The sequence below is a fragment of the Helianthus annuus genome, chromosome 8 (assembly GCF_002127325.2).
Source record: "Helianthus annuus cultivar XRQ/B chromosome 8, HanXRQr2.0-SUNRISE, whole genome shotgun sequence".
NCBI classification, from domain to species: domain Eukaryota; kingdom Viridiplantae; phylum Streptophyta; class Magnoliopsida; order Asterales; family Asteraceae; genus Helianthus; species Helianthus annuus.
The window spans coordinates 106258478-106274576 of NC_035440.2; positions in this window are offsets into that span (position 1 = coordinate 106258478).

The window sequence follows — 16099 nt, forward strand, 5'->3', positions numbered from 1 at the left end:
GTTCTAGCAGTTGGGATCACCATTTCTGTTGGGATCACTGCTTCTGCCCCAAATACTAAAGAGAAAGGTGTTTGACCAGTAGCATTCTTGGGAGTTGTTCTATCAGCCCATAGCACATAAGGTAACTCCTCTGCCCATTTCCCCTTCTTGGATCCTAGCTTCTTCTTTAGATTGTTGATGATGATCTTGTTGGATGATTCTGCTTGACCATTGGCTTGTGGATGAACTGGTGTTGATGTTATCATCTTGATTCCCCAACTGTCACAAAAGTTAGTGGTTCTGCTTCCAATGAATTGGGAGCCATTATCACATACAATTTCAGAGGGGATGCCAAATCTAGTTATAATGTTTCTTTTAATGAAGGATATGACTTCATTTTCTCTGACTTGGGCGAAGGCTTCAGCTTCTATCCACTTAGAAAAATAGTCAGTCATGGCAAGCATAAATACTTTTCCACCAGGTGCTTTAGGAAGCTTGCCAACTATATCCATTCCCCATCTCATGAATGGCCAAGAGGATGGTATTGGGTGTAAAAATTCAGCTGGCTGATGGAGGATATTGCTATGTCTTTGGCAAGGATCACACTTCTTAGCATACTCTACAGCATCCCTTTTCATGGTTGGCCAGTAGTATCCTGTTCTAAGGATCCTCGAGAACAATGCTCTGCCCCCGGTGTGGTTTCCACAATCTCCTTCGTGGAAATCTTTCAATTCTTCTTCAATTTCAGGATCCTCAATACATCTCAAATATGGTCCTGCAAGAGATCGCTTATATAATACATCATTCAAAATTGTGAACTGAGATACCTTAATCCTGAAAGCTCTAGGATTTTCTTCCATCGGAATCTCCCCGTGTTGCAAGTATCTCATGATTGGTGAGATCCATGATCCTGAATAAGGTTGAGCTTCTTCACTAGGGATCATCGCAGTATCCTCTTCTATTTCCATGGCCACCTGATTTTTGATAGCAGGAGCCAGGATATGGATGATAGGGCTACTTATATCTTTTGGAATCTTCAAGGATGATCCTAGGTTGGCAGTGCATCAGCCTCTGTGTTTTCCTCCCTTGGTACCAGTGTCAAGCTGAAAGAAACAAAGGAGAGTGCCAATTCTTTGACTATCTCTAAATACTTGGTTAGTTTTTCACCTTTAACAGCATAGGACCCATTAAAGTGATTAGTGATCAACAATGAGTCTACATATACTTCGAGATATTTTACCCCCATATCCTTAGCGATTTGCAAGCCAGCAATTAAGGCTTCATATTCAGCCTCATTGTTAGTTGCTTGGAATTCACAGGCTATGGAGTGGGGTATTATGTCCCCCTGTGGCGATTTTAGTAGGATCCCGAGCCCTGTGCCCTTGACATTTGAGGATCCGTCAGTGTGTAATATCCAAGGATCCTTGGTTTCATCCAGCTGCTGGACCTCCAATTCTGCTTCTTTTTGTAGATCACTACTGAAATCAGCCACAAAGTCAGCTAAGGCTTGTGATTTAATGGCTGTTCTTGGTTCATATCTTATATCATGGGCACTAAGCTTCACTGCCCACTTAGCCATTCTCCCTGACATCTCCGGTTTCCTGAGGACATTCTTCGTGATCCTTGACAAGGACAACACTTACAGCGGTTGAGGATACCGCCAGGTATAAGGATAACACATCTCCTTTTTCCGGTTTTGCTAATGCTGGTGCTGAGGACATATATTCTTTAAGGGCTTGTAAAGCGTTCTCATGCTTCTCAGTCCATTCAAACTTCTTGTTCTTCCTTAGGATATCGTAAAATTCTTTGCATTTTTCTGAGGATTTCGATATGAACCTGTTCAGAGCTGCTATCCTGCCTGTCAGTCTTTGAACATCCTTGGCATTGGCAGGAGATTTGATATTTACTAATGCTTTGATTTGTTCCGGGCTTGCTTCAATGCCCCTCTGAGTTACCATGTATCCTATGAACTTTCCTGCCTTAACACCAAAATGGCATTTTGAAGGATTAAGTTTCATGTTGTAATTATCAAGGATATCGAATGCTTCTTCCAAGTCCCTTAGGTGATCCTCAGCTTTCTTTGACTTGACCACCATATCATCTATGTACACCTCCATAGTTTTTCCAATTTGATCTTTGAACATCATATTTACCAGCCTTTGATATGTTGCACCTGCATTTCTTAGTCCAAAAGGCATGGCAATATAACAATATAATCCGGTTGGGGTCATAAAGGCTGTATCCTCTTGGTCAGATGGTTCCATCTGAATTTGTTGGAATCCAGATGATGCATCCATAAAGGTCAATAGTTCATGCCCCGCCGTTGCATCCACCATGGAGTCAATGGGGGGTAATGGAAAAGGATCCTTGGGACATGCCTTATTCAAATCAGTGAAATCGACACATACCCTCCACTTTCCATTTTTCTTTTGGACAACAACCACATTGGCTAACCATTTTAGATATTTTACTTCTCTGATCATACCTGCTCGAAGTAGTCTCTCTACTTCTTCTTGGATAATGGCATTCCTTTCTGGTGCAAACTTCCTCCTTTTTTGATGGATTGGTTTGATAGACCTGTCAATGCCAAGTTTGTGAGTAATAATATCCTTAGATATACCTGTCATGTCTTCATGTTTCCAAGCAAAGGTGGATTTTCGTCTTTTGAGGAAGGATAGTAAATCTTCTTTCATCTTGCCAAGGATCCCTGACCCGATATAAATTTTTGACTCAGGATCACTAGGATCCAAAAGGGTTTCGTCCACATCCTGTTCCCTTGCCTCCAAGACGTTCCTCGGAGGATACTGTAATTGCTATTGCTCCCTTGGCTTCGAGGTTGGCTTCATAGATGAGGTATAACAATCCTTAGCCTCCTGCTGATCACTGTCGATCTTGATTATCCCCCATGGGCTAGGGAGCTTCACACATTGATGGTAGGTAGATGGGACTGCTTTCATATCGTGTATCCAAGGCCTGCCAAGGATAACGTTGCAACAAGATAAACAGTCAATAACACAAAATTTCTGATAATTATGTAATCCTTCCACGTAGATTGGGAGTTTGATGTCCCCCAGAGTTTTCTTCGTTTCTCCACTGAATCCTACAAGCACGGAGGATCTCGGTGTGATGTCTGATTCTGGGATACCCATTTTCTTCAGAACATCAAGCTGGATAATGTTCACTGAGCTTCCTCCATCGATAAGGATCCTGCGGACAAAATGGTTAGAGATAAAGAGAGTAATAACTAAACTATCATGATGAGGATCCTGAATGTTAATGCGATCATCCTCATCAAATGTTATCGTCTTCCCTTCTGAAACACATGATGTTCTAATAGGCCTCTCTCCATTATCCATTTTTGACTCCTTTGCATGTCTTTTGGCCGCCGAGAAGGATGTACCACAGATGTCTGATCCTCCGGAAATAAAGTTGATCACTTGTGCATTTGCCGGAGGTGCTGGAGCCTTTTCAGGGATCCTTTCAGGATCCTGAGTCCTTTGCTTTTTTCTTCCCAATAATTCTTTTAGGTGCCCCTTGCTTAACAGATATCCAATCTCTTTTCTTAAAGCTATGCATTCTTCAGTTAGATGCCCGAAATCCTCATGGTATGCACACCATTTTGACTTGTCTTTAGTCCCGGATGGTTTATCATTCTTCCTGGGCCACCTAGCTTTTTCGCCTAGATTCTGCATTGCAAGGATTAGTTCATGATTATCAACGGAAAAACAATATTCTGAAATTGGAGGATAATCTTCATCATCCTCTTCTTGGTCAACATCATGCACATTCTGGTTCTCATTTCTATGGTAGGATTTGAATTTGTTGTTCTTGAAGGAGGATCCCTGCTTCTCCTGTTTTGAGGATCCTACTTGTCTCTCCTGGATCCTCTTGTCATCTTCTAGCCGGATGAACCTGAGTGCTCGAGTTCTCACTTCATCTAGATTCCTGCATGGTGTCATAACAAGATCATCATAGAATAATGAATCCTTAAGCAGTCCCATTTTGAAGGCTTCAACAGCCGTAGCCATATCCAAGTTGGGAATGTCCAAGGATTCTTTACTAAATTTAGTTATATAATCCCTTAATGATTCATTATGATTTTGAGTTATCCTGTACAAATCACTAGTTAATCTTTCAAATTTTCTACTACAAGAGAATTGGTTATTGAATAAATTAACTAAATTGGCAAATGAAGTAATAGAGTAAGGGGGAAGACTTAGCAGCCATTTAAGAGCTGATCCAGTAAGAGTGGATCCAAATCCTTTACATAGGCATGCTTCCTTCAACTTTTCTGGGATAGGATTGATCTCCATCCTCTCCCTGTATTGTGCTATATGCTCCTCTGGATCCGTTGTGCCATCATACAGCTTCATAGTAGGGATATGGAACCTTTTGGGTACCTCTGCATCACAAGTTGGTGGTGCAAAGCGAGATACCTTGTGGCTTCCATCTGCAATCTCCGGGATAGGCTTGACTACCCCTGGAACACTTGAGATCATATCTTTTAACTTCTGCAATTCCCTGGCCATAGCATGATTGACACCTATATCCTGCATGAATCCATGGTTAGTGGCAAGATAATTATTTAAAGTGTTACCTCCCATTGGGTTCAAATTAGGAACAGTGGTTGTGAATCCAAGTTGCTGGGATTCAGGGACAATGGAGGGACCAGTGGAGGCTAAGGTCTGCATCGGAATGAAGTCCCCTTGGTGGACATCCGGATTTCCTGTTTGCAAACTTCTTAGGGATCCTGGCATTGGGAAGGATCCTGGTATCTGAGACGATCCTGGAACAAAGGAGGATCCTTGAACCTGGAGTGATCCTGGAACAAAGGAGGATCCTTGAACCTGGGATGATCCTGGGACAAAATAGGATCCTTGAAGTTGCTGTGTTCCAGGATAGACTCCTGAATTCATGAAGGATCCCATATACTGAGGATAGGATCCTGCTGGCTGAAAATGTGAGCCTGATGTCTGAGTCATTGCTGCCGACTTGAGATGTAATCCTCTTGACTCCCCTATGATTTGTACGTCCGGGGTCCCCGATGGCTGGGAAGTGATCATTGGAGTCTCGAAGCTCAAGGATTTGGGCATCAGTGGGGAATGATCCTCTGCCGCTTTCTTTTGTCTTTTGAGGTCTCCAATTTCCCTGAGGATCCTGTCATTAGTCTCATCCTGCCGCTGCATACGATCCTTCATCTGCAAAATTAAAGCAAACACATCACTAGTACTGGGAATAGAAGAATTCATAGCAGAAGAAGATGGAGGTTTAGAGGAAGTAGGAGTTGGTCTCTTCTCAGTATTTTTCTGAGATCCTGCCGGTGGAGGAGGCAGAGTGGTCTGTGATGAGGTGACTGCAGACATCGCCGTGGACGTGTTCTTCAATGATGAAGCCATGTAACTCTTCGAAATGATTTCGAACAAAAGATTTTCTTATGAATGAAGCACCAATTGCCCCACGGTGGGCGCCAAACTGTTTTGGTCAAAAATCACACAAGGATAATGTAACCAAACTTTATGTAAACGGGGTATGATGCTTGGTTAATTATGAAAGTAAAGGATCACTTCTGTGATAAAGATGCAAAGACACAATGATTTATACGAGGAAAAAGCCCTTGATCAATGTATGATCTCCGGCATAAAAAACCTCGGGTGATGGCAACTACCGATCACCAACTTCAATATAAGAAAAATATAGTTACAACTTCGGATGATAATGAGCTGAGTACAAGGATCACTATTGTTTTGAGTGTCTAAGTGTGTGAGAATTGTGTTGTATGTCGTGTGTCCTCTTCCAAATGAGGAAGAGTGGTATTTATACAAGTGTAGGTGACCTATTTCAGGTAAAAGGACTAATTATCAGCTCATTACCCCTTTAGAAATAAAAGACAATCTAGCCTAAATTGCCGCCCATAAATCAAGCCAAGTTTCCATATCCTGTGCAACGTCTATCTCCGATTAAGCTCTTGCCATAATTGTGAAGACGCGTCCCTTGATCATGATGCTAAGAGCGTATCCTGCTAGATGTTCCTGCAAAATAACATTGCATTAAGCGGAGGTGACCGTTAGTATGAGGATCCTATAATGGTCCATGATCCTGATCCTGAAGTCCTGCTGAGGATCACTATCTGCCAAAGAAACAAGGATCATTGGTTAGGATCACGTGTAAGGATCATGTATAATAAAATTCCAGCCCTAACAACTTTAATGGACTATGCTGTTAAAGGTGAAAAACTAACCAAATATTTAGAGATAGTCAAAGAATTGGCACTCTCCTTTGTTTCTTTAGTTTGACACAGGTACCAAGGGAAGAAAATACAGAAGCTGATGCATTGGCTAATCTAGGATCATCTTGAAGATCCCAGAGGATATAAGTATCCCCATCCATATCCTGGCTCCTGCTATTGAAAATCAAGTGGCCATGGAAATAGAAGAGGATTCTGCAATGATCCCTAGTGAGGATACTCAATCTTATTCAGGATCATGGATCTCACCAATCATGAGATACTTACAACACGGAGAGATTCCTATGGAGAAAACCCTAGGGCTTTCAGAATTAAGGTATCTCAATTCACAATCTTAAATAATATGTTGTATAAGCGATCTCTTGCAGGACCATATTTAAGATGTATCGAGGATCCTGAAGTTCAAGAAGTTTTAAAAGACTTCCATGAAGGAGATTGTGGAAACCACACTGGGGGCAGGGCATTGTTCTCAAGGATCTTAAGGACAGGATACTACTGGCCAACTATGAAAAGGGATGCTGTGGAGTATGCTAAGAAGTGTGATCCTTGTCAAAGACACAGCAATATCCTTCATCAGCCGGCTGAATTTCTACATCCTATATCCTCCTCTTGGCCATTTATGAGATGGGGGATGGATATAGTTGGCAAGCTCCCTAAGGCACCTGGTGGAAAAGTGTTCATGCTTGCTATGACTGATTACTTCTCCAAGTGGATAGAGGCTGAAGCTTTTGCCCAAGTCAGAGAGAAGGAAGTTATATCCTTTATTAAGAGAAATATTATAACTAGATTTGGCATTCCTTCTGAAATTATATGTGATAATGGTATTAAAAGAAATATTTCTTTTAATAAAGGATATAACTTCCTTTTCTCTGACTTGGGCAAAAGCTTCAGCCTCTATCCACTTGGAGAAGTAATCAGTCATAGCAAGCATGAACACTTTTCCACCAGGTGCCTTAGGGAGCTTGCCAACTATATCCATCCCCCATCTCATAAATGGCCAAGAGGAGGTATAGGATGTAGAAATTCAGCCGGCTGGTGAAGGATATTGCTGTGTCTTTGACAAGGATCACACTTCTTAGCATACTCCACAGCATCCCTTTTCATAGTTGGCCAGTATATCCTGTCCTTAAGATCCTTGAGAACAATGCCCTGCCCCCAGTGTGGTTTCCACAATCTCCTTCATGGAAGTCTTTTAAAACTTCTTGAACTTCAGGATCCTCGATACATCTTAAATATGGTCCTGCAAGAGATCGCTTATACAACATATTATTTAAGATTGTGAATTGAGATACCTTAATTCTGAAAGCCCTAGGGTTTTCTCCCATAGGAATCTCCCGTGTTGTAAGTATCTCATGATTGGTGAGATCCATGATCCTGAATAGATTGAGTATCCTCACTAGGGATCATTGCAGAATCCTCTTCTATTTCCATGGCCACTTGATTTTCAATAGCAGGAGCCAGGATATGGATGATGGGGATACTTATATCCTCTGGGATCTTCAAGATGATCCTAGATTAGCCAATGCATCAGCTTCTGTATTTTCTTCCCTTGGTACCTGTGTCAAACTAAAGAAACAAAAGAGTGCCAATTCTTTGACTATCTCTAAATATTTGGTTAGTTTTTCACCTTTAACAGCATAGGATCCATTAAAGTGATTAGTGATTAACAATGAATCCACGTATACCTCAAGATACCTGATCCCCATATGCTTAGCAATTTGCAAACCAGCAATCAAGGCTTCATATTCAGCCTCATTTTAGTGGTTGGAACTCACAAGCTATGGAGTGGGGTATTATGTCCCCCTGTGGCGATTTTAGTAGTATACCAAGCCCCGTGCCTTTAACATTTGAGGATCCATCAGTATGTAGTATCCAAGGATCCTTGGTCTCATCCAGCTGCTGGACTTCCAATTCGGCTTCCTTTTGTAAATCACTACTGAAATCAGCCACAAAGTCTGCTAATGCTTGAGATTTGATGGCTGTTCTAGGCTCATATCTTATATCATGGGCACTAAGCTTTACTGCCCACTTAGCCATCCTTCCGGACATCTCTGGTTTCCTGAGGACATTCTTAATTGGAAAATTAGTTCTAACAACAATAACATGGGTTTCAAAATAATGTCTTAGTTTAGTAGATGCCATAATTAGTGCAAGAATAAGTTTTTCAAGGTGTGAATACCTGGATTCAGCATCAAGTAAACTCTTACTTACATAATAGACAGGATATTGTGTACCTTCATGATCCTTAACAAGGACTGCACTTACTGCTTTTGAGGATACCGCAAGATATAAGGATAACACATCTCCTTTTTCTGGTTTCATCAACGCTGGAGCTGAGGACAGGTATTCTTTGAGGGCTTGTAAAGCACTTCTCATGCTTCTCAGTCCATTCGAATTTCTTGTTCTTTCTTAGGATATCATAGAATTCTTTACACTTTTCTGAGGATTTGGATATAAATCTGTTTAAAGCTGCTATCCTGCCTGTTAGCCTTTGCACATCCTTAGCGTTGGCAGGAGATTTGATATTCACTAATGCTTTGATTTGTTCCGGGCTTGCTTCAATGCCCCTCTTGGTTACCATATATCCTAAGAATTTACCTGCTTTAACACCAAAGTGACATTTTGAAGGATTAAGCTTCATGTTATATCTGCAAGGATATCAAATGCTTCCTCCAAGTCTCTTAGGTGATCCTCAGCTTTTATGGATTTACCACCATATCATCTATGTACACTCCATAGTTGTCCAATCTGATCCTTGAACATCATATTCACCAGCCTTTGATATGTTGCACCTGCATTCCTTAATCCAAACGGCATAGCAATATAACAATATAAACCGGTTGGGGTCATAAAAGCCGTATCCTCTTGGTCAGATGGTTCCATCTGAATTTGTTGGAATCCAGATGAAGCATCCATAAAGGTTAACAGTTCATGACCCGCCGTTGCATCCACCATGGAGTCAATGTGGGGTAATGGGAAAGGATCCTTGGGACATGCCTTATTTAAATCAGTGAAATCGACACATACCCTCCACTTTCCATTTTTCTTTTGAACAACAACCACATTGGCCAGCCATCTTGGATATTTTACTTCTCTAATCATACCTGCTCGTAGCAATCTCTCTACCTCTTCCTGGATAATGGCATTTCTTTCTGGTGCAAACTTCCTCCTTTTTTGATGGATTGGTTTGAATGACCTGTCAATGCCAAGTTTATGAGTGATAATATCCTTAGATATACCTGTCATATCCTCATGTTTCCATGCAAAGGTAGATTTTCTTCTTTTGAGGAAGGATACAGGTCTTCTTTCATCTTGCCAAGGATCCCTGATCCGATATAGATTTTGGATTCAGGATCATCAGGATCCATGAGGATTTCGTCCACATCCTGCTCTCTTGCCTCCAAGACATCCCTTGGAGGATACTTTAATTGCTATTGCTCCCTTGATTTCGAGGCTGGTTTCATTGATGAGGTGTAACAATCCTTAGCCTCCTGCTGATCACTATCGATCTTGACTATTCCCCAAGGGCTAGGGAGCTTCACACATTGATGGTAGGTGGATGGGACTGCCTTCATATCGTGTATCCAGGGCCTGCCAAGGATAACATTACAACAAGATAAACAGTCAATAACACAAAATTTTTGATAATTATGTAATCCTTCCACATAAATTGGGAGTTTGATGTCCCCCAGGGTTTCTTAGTTTCCACTAAATCCACAAGCACGGAGGATCTTGGTGTGATATCTGATTCAGGGATACCCATTTTCTTCAGAACATCAAGCTGGATAATGTTTACTGAGCTTCCTCCGTCAATAAGGATCCTGCGGACAAAATGGTTAGAAATAAAGAGAGTAATAACTAAACTATCATGATGAGGATCCTGGATGTCAACGCGATCATCCTCATCAAAGGTTATCACTTTTCCTTCCGAGACACTTGATGTTCGAATAGGTCTTTCTCCATTATCCATTTTAGCTTCCTTTGCATGCCTTTTAGCTGCTGAGAAGGATGTACCACAGATGTCTGATCCTCCAGAAATAAAGTTTATCACTTGTGCATCTGCCGGAGGAGCTGGAGCTTTTCAGGGATCCTTTCAGGATCCTGAGTCCTTGCTTTTTTCTTCCCAACAACTCTTTTAAATGCCCCTTGCTCAGCAGATATCCAATTTCCTTTCTCAATGCGATGCATTCCTCTGTTAAATGCCCAAAATCCTCATGGTATGCACACCACTTTGATTTGTCTTTAGTTGCGGCTGGTTTGTCATTTTTTCTGGGCCATCTGGCTTTTTCTCCTAGATTCTGCATTGCAAGGATTAGTTCATGTTATCAACGGAAAAACAATATTCAGAAATCGGAGGATAATCCTCATCATCCTCTTCTTGGTCAACAGCATGCACGTTCTGGTTGTCAGTTCTGTTATAGGATTTGAATTTGTTGTTTTGAAAGAGGATCCTTGCTTTTCTTGTTTTGAGGATCCTGCTTGTCTCTCCTGGATCCTCTTGTCATCCTCTAGCCGGATGAACCTGAGTGCCCGAGTCTTACTTCGTCTAGGTTCCTGCATGGTGTCATAACAAGATCATCATAGAACAATGAATCCCTAAGCAATCCCATTTTGAAGGCCTCAACAGCCGTGGCTATATCCAAGTTGGGAATGTCCAAGGATTCTTTACTAAATTTGGTTATATAATCCCTTAATGATTCATTATGACCCTGAGTTATCCTATATAAATCACTAGTCAATCGTTCAAATTTTCTACTACAAGAAAATTGATTATTGAATAAGTTAACTAAATTAGCAAATGAAGTAATAGAGTAAGGGGGAAGACTTAGCAGCCATTTGAGAGCTGATCCAGTAAGAGTGGATCCAAATCCCTTGCATAGGCATGCTTCCTTTAACCTTTCTGGAATCGGATTGATCTCCATCCTCTCCCTTATGGCTTCCATCTGCAATCTCAGGATAGGTTTGACCACCCCTGGAACACTTGATATCATATCCTTCAGTTTCTGCAGTTCTTTGGCCATAGCATGGTTGATACCTGCATCCTGCATGAATCCATGGTTAGTGGTAAGAGAATTATTAAAAGTGTTACCTCCCATTGGGTTCAAGTTAGGAATACTGGATGTGAATCCATATTGCTGGGACTCTGGGAGGATGGAGGGACCAGTGGAAGCAATGGTCTGCATTGGAATTGTTTGGTCAAAAATCACACAAGGATAATGCAACCAAACTCTCTGTTAACGGGGAATGATGCTTGTAATGATGAATAAAGAAAAGGATCACTTATATGTAAACTGCACAAGTGGCACAAAGATTTATACGAGGAAAAAGCCCTTGATCAATGAATGATCTCCGGCATAAAAAACCTCGGGTGATGGAAACTACCGATCACCAAACTTCAATATAATAAACAATGTTTACAACTTTGGATGATAACGAGCTAGGTACAAGGATCACTATGGTGTAGTATGCTAGAGCGTGTAAGAAATGTGTCGTGTCCTCCGAATGCTTGAGAGTGCCCTTTATATAAGTGTGTGTGGTTGAATTTAGGTAAGTCACCTAACTACTAGCTCGTTACCCCTTTAGAAACAGAAGTAAATTTAGCCTAACTAATTGCCCGTAATTTGTGCTAAGTTTCCATATTCTCCACAACGTCTATTTCTGGTTATGCATGTGCGAAATTAGCGTGAAAGATTCCTTAATAACGTTGCCAAGACCAGGTCCAACTCGTAATTCCTGCAAAACAACATTAAATTCAAAGAGAACAATCGTTAGTATGAGGATCCTTAGGATGATCCATTATCCTGATCCTGAAGTTCTTCTGAGGATCACTATCTGCCACAGAAACAAGGATCATTATTAGGATATTAGGTAAGGATCACAGGTCATTAAAAATCCTGCCCTAACAATTGCCCCCAAAATATAAGGAGTAATTATATAATATTAACGAGTTATATTTTGCTGATCTTATCTGTAACTAACTCAACGGATATATAGCCGTTGTGAACGAACTATCCGTTGCAATCCTGACGTCACGGAGGTGACAGCCCTGCACAAATCATGATTATAAATAGAGATAGGGATAGGATCGTTTGCATTTAAAATCAAGAACTTCTCCCTTTATAACCGCAACCAGAGGATTGAACAGGTATTCCCCTTCATCTTCTCTCTTGCTTGCTCTGTTTTTTCTTGTATCTATTTCGTTCAAAATGTTGCTCCGGAATTCTCCTGCCAAGGATCTTCAGAAGGAAAGCCCCTTCAAGGCCAAGGGATCATCACAGACTCTGCTAAAGAACGCTGCATCTTCACTGATCCAAATTGACAGGATTCGGTGCTGTTTTCCTGCAAATACTGTGTTCAAAGCCTATGATCCTTCTGCCCTGAGCGATCACACCTCCGATTCATGGGTTGCCTTTCCTGTGACCCCGTTTGCCATAGGTTACACGTATCCCTTTCCAGCCTTCACCCAGCCTTCTTCTCTTTGACCGGCATATCTTATATCCAGGCTATGCCGATGATCTGGAGGGTTTTGTATACCCTTGAGAGGATCATCGAGCAAGAGGGGATAGACTTAGGTATGGCCGAGTTAGGTGAGCTGTACGATCTGACCACCTTTGGTTCCCATCGTTATCTGTTCAAACGTAGACCTGGGGAGGAGCATCCGATCTTCAAGGCTACCAAGAATGATACTAACTGGAAGCGGCGGTTCTTTTTTGTAAGGAGAGATACCATCCCTGATGGGAAGGATTTGCCCAAGAAGTGGGCTACCCATGGTAGGATAGAGGATCCTGGGAAGGATCACCGTAGAACTTATCCTTTAGTATAAGGATCACTGATGTTCTGTTGTTTTCTTGTTGTGCAGCTATCTCCGTTTCACATCTTAAGTTGACTCCTGCTGCAAAAGAGAGACTCTTGGCCTTTAAGAAGCTTGATCCTGAAATAAGAACTTTCAAGATCACCACCCAGGATTCTCAGGAAGTATCCTCTGCTTCTGTCACAATGTCAAGTAAGTATCCTTATTTAAGGAGTATTTATATAATGAGAGTCAAATAAAATTAAGATACTTATCTTGTTTTGGTTGTGCAGGCGCTGGAAAATCCACCAAATCTTCCTCAAAGTTCGGCATCACTGATCTTACTAACGTCAAATCCTCTAAGAAGAAGACTCCTGCTGCTAGCCCAACTGCTTCGGCCCCTAAAGCACCTATCAGGGGAAAGGGAGGCAAGAAGAGAAAGGCCTCTGAAGCTGAGGATTTGCAAGGTCTGCCCCTGCTCCGCCAACAGTGTCTGGATTACATCAACGAGGTAAGGATCACTGTCCTGCTTGTGTATCCTGCTAGTCTAAGGATCACTTGGCTTCTGACATCATTCCTTGTCTTCCTTGTAGAAATTTGCTGAGATAGAGACATATGTTGGCCATGTTGAGGATCAGGATCGCCAGATTGCTGACCTTCAACAGGTTGGGGTGTTGAAGGATCTCAAGATAGCCGATCTTCAGAAGGAGCTCCAGGCCACCAAGAATGATGCTGCCAAGATGCTGATCAACTTTGACTATGAGAAGCACGAGATCACCCAGGATGCCAAGGTCTCTGCGCAATAGCTATGTACAAGATCCAGCTGCAAATGGCCATGGAAGCTCAGGATCCTGCTTTTGATAAGAGCACCTGGGATGTCGAAGGCTGGAAGGCTAGGCTGGCTGAACTGGAGGATGATGAAGAGGATGAGGAGATCCCGATGCTTGAGGGTGGAGGCACTGGCAAGGACCAAGGTGGTGAGGCAAGCGGAGCTGGTGGTGATGGTGCAGCGAAGGATTGAGCTGCAGGATTGGGCGATGATGGAAATTTCGAGACTTAGCCGGAGCCCAATTTTTTTTTTTGTTTGGTGTTTGTTTGTTTTGAACAATAGTTTTTAGGGTAAGGATCCATGATCCTTTGAACAATAGGTAGGATAATAGGTGGTGGAGGGATCCTCTGTTTGGGGGATGAAGCCACTTGTTATCCTGCCGACCTTTATTTCCTGCACTGCTATGACCGCATGAACAATGGACACCCTTTGCCAACCCATGTGGACGGGCCACGTTTTGCTGGTAGAAACGTGGGTTGGCAATTTTGACAACTTTAAAGGGTTAAATATTTTGTGAATGAATAAAACTTTAACTTTTGACTTATCTGTGATGTTATCCTTGTATATCCTTTAAACTTTCAATTGTTTTGATTTATACTTGTCTGAGTAAGAAAAGTTAAGCAAATTATGTTTAAGAAATTTAGGATATGATCCAGGATCAAATATCCTATAGTCGAAAACTTCCAAAAAGTAGTTTATTTTAAGGATCATAGGTTCAGTTGTCAAAGTATAAGGGTTATTCAAATGAATAATGAATAAAATCAAAAATAGTTAAGGATCATACCTGAGAATCCAAGTTAGGATCCTACCTTTAATACTGTAACAGGAAACATAAGAAAAACCTTAGTAGATAAAAGGATTGAGGATCCTTAGTTGTTTAACTTCGAAAACCTGAAAATAGAATATAACTTGGACTAAGCCAATATAAAAGACAAGTTAGTAACTGGGGACAAGCCCAACAATTCAAAGGATAACTGGGGACAAGCCCAAAGGATAACTGGGGACAAGCCCAAAGGATAACTGGGGACAAGCCCAAGGATCATAGGTGAACTGGAGTATGGCCCTTACTGGCGACTATCCAAACTTAGTGACATGATAATGCCAAAACCTTAGCTAACGTGAAAACGTTAGAAACCTTAGGAACGGATGTATGGTACGTCTACCATTATACGTAGGATCCTAGGTATAGCCAGTACGATGGAATTATCAGCCCCTAAAGCGAGTACTGGTCCCAAAGACTTGAACTATACCAGGATCATCGTGCGCTACAGGCGAAACTGGGGACAAGCCCAAGGATAACTGGGGACAAGCCCAAACAACTGGGGTTAAACCCAAGGATCTGAATTGCTTCTGAAGATTGTCGACAATATGCTAAGGATACCTGGACTATCAAACTCAAATCTTATGAGAGAAGGATGAAGGATACATGATCCTTATCCTTAAATAAAAAATAAGAAAATGAAATAGTTCAAGATTAGGATATTACCAGAGTAAGGATCATTGACACCTCAGGATCCTTCAAGGATACTCTAATGTAAGGATCATATGTGCAGGAGGATCCTGCTCACATGAAATATTTCTTCAAGTGGACAGCATTCCAGGCTCTTGGTAACAAATTACCTTCCATGGTTAGCAATCTATATGCCCCTTTCCTGCTTCGGCTTCAATCAAATAAGGGCCTTCCCATTTTGGTGCCAATTTCCCATCAGCAGGATTGGTGGTATTCTGGAATGCTTTTCTCAATACCATATCCCCAACTTGGAATTTCCTTATCCTGACATTTTGTTGTAAGCACCAGCCATTCTTTGTTGGTAGCTAGCCATCCTTATCCTAGCCAGATCCCTGATTTCCTCAATAGTATCCAAGTCTTGAGCCAGGTTTCATCATTCTCCTCAGGATCACGGGTACTTGTTCTAGCAGTTGGAACCACCATTTCTGTTGGGATCACTGATTCTGCCCAAATACCAAAGAGAATGGTGTTTGACCAGTAGCATTCTTGGGGTTGTCCTATCAGCCCAAAGCACATAAGGTAATTCTTCTGCCCATTTCCCCTTCTTGGATCCAAGTTTCTTCTTCAGATTGTTGATGATGATCTTGTTGGATGATTCTGCTTGACCATTAGCTTGTGGGTGGACTGGTGTTGATGTTATCATCTTAATCCCCCAGCTGTCACAAAAGTAGTAGTTCTGCTCCCAATAAATTGGGAACTGTTAGGGCTGGATTTTTATAATACACGATCCTTACATGTGATCCTAAC